Source organism: Octopus bimaculoides, chromosome 20, assembly GCF_046866305.1.
Source record: "Octopus bimaculoides isolate indiv1 chromosome 20, ASM4686630v1, whole genome shotgun sequence".
Classification (NCBI taxonomy): Eukaryota; Metazoa; Mollusca; class Cephalopoda; order Octopoda; family Octopodidae; genus Octopus; species Octopus bimaculoides.
In genome coordinates, this window is record NC_142947.1 from 11,304,659 (window position 1) to 11,309,658 (window position 5,000).

The following is a 5,000-nucleotide window of genomic DNA, read 5'->3' on the forward strand; positions in this document are numbered from 1 at the left end:
ACGCCTGATCTAGTGCTAAGCAATTACAAACAAGAACAACAGCAGTTACAATAGGACATAGGGCGACTGATAAGATAAGTTACCCCACTCCTGAAGTACCGTGGTTGATAACAAGGACTCCAATAACCCCCACAGGTTATTGGAGTTCATGTAATCGACTATGATCTTTTGCAAACTCTGTGACCTAGGGTATGTGCTGTCCAGGACAACCCTTCAGTTTGCTGTCCCCGCCATGCTTTTCTCCCTACACAGCCCCAAAAGTGCTCCTCCAGCCCACCATAAAAACTCTGTCTGGGGTGGGCCTCCCCCATTACACCTTACCACCCTATTACGCTACTGACCTTATATCAATGATAGAAATTATTTATCTATTTATTTATGTTTGTGGAGTGGCAGAATCGGTATATAACTGCATTCCGCTAAGTTCTGAGTTCGAATCGCCAACCATCGAGTGAAATAACCTTTGAACATTTTTATAAGATCGAAATTTCTAAAAAAAAAGAAAAAAAAAAACAAAAAAACAAAAAAAACAAACAAAAACAAGGAAATAAACTTCAACACAATATATATTTTCCATTGTTTGATATCAGCTCGTAAAAAATTGATAAGGAGTGGCCCTCTCGATCGACTTGAAGAGTAATTCTTTAAAAATTTTAATCCCTTAGCATTCAGATTACATCGTCAAATGTAATGCTTATCTGTTCACATTGTTTTTAATTAATCCTGCATTATCTTGAGGCATAAAGATTTCGATGATATAACTGTTTTTTTTTTTTGAGAATGACATTGTTGGGTAAGTGTAAGAGGTCGGATCTGGTCCGTTTGAATATAAAACAAACAAACAAACAAAAAATCAGGTAGACTATTTGGGCCAGGCATGACCAGCTTGAATGCTAAGGGATAAATAACCTCAGTTGCAAGCATGTACTGGGTGGGGGTCGATTTAAATGGTTATAACTTTCGCCCTCCATGCCAGCATGAACAGTTTAGTATGAAAAAAAAATCAAGACCACATTACGAGAAGAAGCAATAAAAACTGAAACAAAACGGGCGGCGAGCTGGCAGAAACGTTAGCGCACCGGGCGAAATGCTTAGCGTTATTATTTCGTCTGCCGTTACCTTCCGAGTTCAAATTCCGCCGAGGTCGACTTTGCCTTTTATCCTTTCAGGATCGATTAAATAAGTACCAGTTACGCACTGGGGTCGATATACTGACAAGCAAATCTGTGGTATTGAGCAGAATATTTGCTGTAGTCCATTTTTTTTTTATACCAAGACAAACCAATGTACAATGATAACACTGCACGCTGGACGAAATGCTTAGCGGTATTTCGCCCGTCCTTACGTTCTGAGTTCAAATTCCGCCGAGGCCGACTTTAGCTTTCATCCTTTCCGAGTCGATAAATTAAGTGCCAGCGAAACACTGGGGGGGGGGGGGGGGTCGATGTAATAATCGACTGATCCCCACCCGCCAAAATTCGAGTCCATGTGCCACCGGTAGAAAGGATTATTATTATTATTATTATTATTATTTCAGAAAAAAAAAATGTTTATTGTTATTAGAGAAGAAAATATGTACCTGCTCCTAGGCGCCCGTATATATTTGCCCATCCGGTGCGTAAATGGCGTGTACAGATGCTGGTGTTTATAAAAAAACAGGATGAAATAAGTTACATACACAATTATACACGCACTGCCCGGCACGCGCGATCGAGTGCTTGTTGCATGCGCAGGTATATACACATTGCCGCGTGTATCCATATGAAGAGACACACGTACACACACACACACATGCGCGCGCGCGCGCGCTCTAATGTAAAGGACAATAGAGAAATGACTAAAGGTAAGGGCGGTGGAGGTGGTTATGGATTGGGTGGTGGTGGTGGCGATGGTGGCGGTGGTGGTGATGGTGGTGGTGGTGGTGGCAGCGGTAGTGGTGGTGGTGACACAAGCATATGTTCTGACACATGAATGGGATTCAAAATCATAAATAAACGTGTGTGTGTGTGTGTATGTCTGTGTGTGTGTGTCTGTGTGTATATATATATATATATATTAATATATATATATATATATAAATGTATATATATATATACATATACATATATATATATATATATATATATATATATATATATATATATATATATGTACATATGTGTGTGTGTATGTGTGTACGTATGTATATATCTTTTTTACTTGTTTCAGTCATTTGACTGCGGCCATACTGGAGCACCGCCTTTAGTCGAGCAAATCGACCCCAGGACTTCTTCTTTGGAAGCCTAGTACTTATTCTATCGGTCTCTTTTGCCGAACCGCTAAGTTACGGGATCGTAAACTCACCAGCATCGGTTGTCAAGCGATGTTGGGGGGACAAACACAGATACACAACATATACATATATACATATATACGACGGGCTTCTTTCAGTTTCCGTCTACCAAATCCACTCACAAGGTTTTGGTCGGCCCGAGGCTATAGTAGAAGACACTTGCCCAAGGTGCCACGCAGTGGGACTGAACCCGGAACCATGTGGTTGGTAAGCAAGCTACTTACCACACAGCCACTTCTGCGCCTATCTGTATATTTTTTAATATTATTTTTTAGAATTTGTATACATTTATTTCATCATAAATGCAAAACAACACCACGGAGGAATAGACGTAAGCTTAGATAATAAACTGCGATAAGCGAACCGCGATATGGCGAGAGATTATTGACTACAGACATACATACATACATACATGTATGCCTATATATATATATATATATATATATATATATATATATATATATATATATATATATATATATATATATATATACACACATACACACACACACATGTATACATATGCACACACACATATGCGCGCATATACATACACATAATCACACGCACGCAAAAACTCGCACGTATACACACGTGGATAGAGAAATTCACCAATGCATTAAATACAACTAAGAAGCACATTCACACACATACACACACACACACACACACACACACTCACACGTACACACACAAGCACAGAAGCACACACTCTCACACAGAAGCACATACACACGCGCGCGCGCACTTACATACACGCGCACTCACACACCCAGATTCGTAAACACACGACTAAACTGACAGGTAAACACAAACCCACAAGTCCATCGACAAGCAGACACACCTTCGGCAAAGGAAGCAGGTGCAATGGGAAGCGATCAGGCTTGCTTATGGATGATAGGTGACACTATAAATATTATATGTCCAGTGAATATGTTATTTCGTTCCTCACCAAACATAACGACATGTGGGAGGTTGATCTTTGTCTCATTAAAAGAAAAACATCAATAGATTTCTTTATGTCTAATGTTACCTGACCAGACATCTTCACTTGGCTGTATTACGGAAGCAGAACAAGCATGATCTGCGTGTGTGTGTATGTGTGCATCTCTCTCTCTCTCTCCATATGTATATGAGAAAGTTAGGGGTTGAGGGTTCAACCCACTAAGGGATAGTATCTATCCAATATACTGCTGGGACGGTACCCAATCATTGTTACACTAGTGTTATATCAGGTGCAATAAATGGGAGCGGGTAAAAAGGTGGGGAGGGGGCGGTACCCTAAATTTGTATATCAATTAGAAAATGGAGGATAATATGCTGAACCCAACGACTTGCAGACAGTGTATCCCGTTGAATTCATTAATTTAATTCATAGCTAAAATGACAAAAAGACCCACAAAGTACAGGTATTTATGACAAACCGTGTTATTTTGACAACAGGGTTTACAGATAAAAGTACAAAGTACATAAGGAATTAGAGAATGAACAAAAGTTTAATCTTACAGCTGTTTCGGCCTAGATTTGGCATGCCCCATTCTATCCGAATAGTTCCCGCCGGAGTGATTATCGGATGATAATCTCTCGTTCTCTCTCCTCTCGCTTCCGTTTATTTCTCGCCCCCTCTTTCTGTCTCCCACACTCTCTGTCTATCCCTCTCTCTCTCTCTCGTTCTCTCACGCACTGTCTCACTCTCGCTCTCTCACTTCCTCTCCCCTCTTTGAGCCTGTCTTTCGTTCACTCTCACTTACCCTCTTTGTCTATCTCTCACGATCTCTCCCACTCTGTCTCTCTGTCTCTCATTGTCTCTCTCCCACTGTCTCTCTCTATGTCTCTCGCCCTCTCTTCTGCTTTCTGTTACTGTCTCTCGTTCTCTATCTCCCACATTCTGTCTCTATCTCACTCTCTTCCCAACTTCCCCTCTCACTCACTTATTCTCTATCTGTCTCTCGTTCTCCCTGTTTCTTACGCTCTCTCCCACTTTCTCGCACATGCGTGTCTATATATGCATGTTAGTATCAATATGAGTGTGCGTGCGCATGTTAGTTTCACTGTACGTACGTGTTAGTGTACATATGTGTATGTTAGTATGTGTATGTCCGCGTACGCGTACAGGTGTATGTGCGCGTGTGATTATTCATATATCCGGATTATACATCCGAATCACAATTTCCTTCATGAACCTAACACATCAACTCACAGAGATAGAAAAGAAAAAAAAATAATTAACAATCGTCTAAATTACATATTTAAGTGATTACGTGGCCACTGATGTCACCTGTCATTTATCATGTTTTTGAAGTTAATGAGAAATAACGTCAGGTCGAAATGAATTCATTCATTTTGTATAGTATTAGATCGGGTGAGGCAGCATTTAATATGAAGTTTCTCTTTAAGACAGAGGTTATCGTACTTCGAGACATTCGTAAAAATTCAGTGGAATCAATCGTTATTTTTTTACCTTTATCTTCATCTTTTACTTCTTCCAGTCATTTGACTGTGGCCATGCTGGGGCACCGTCTTGAAGGGTTTTAGTCGAACAAATCGACCTCAAGGCTTTTTTTTTAAAAAAAAAAGCCTAGTACTTATTCTATCGGTCTTTTCTGCCGAATCGCTAAGTTACGGGAGCGTAAACACACCAGCATCGGTTGTCAAGCGATGATGAGAG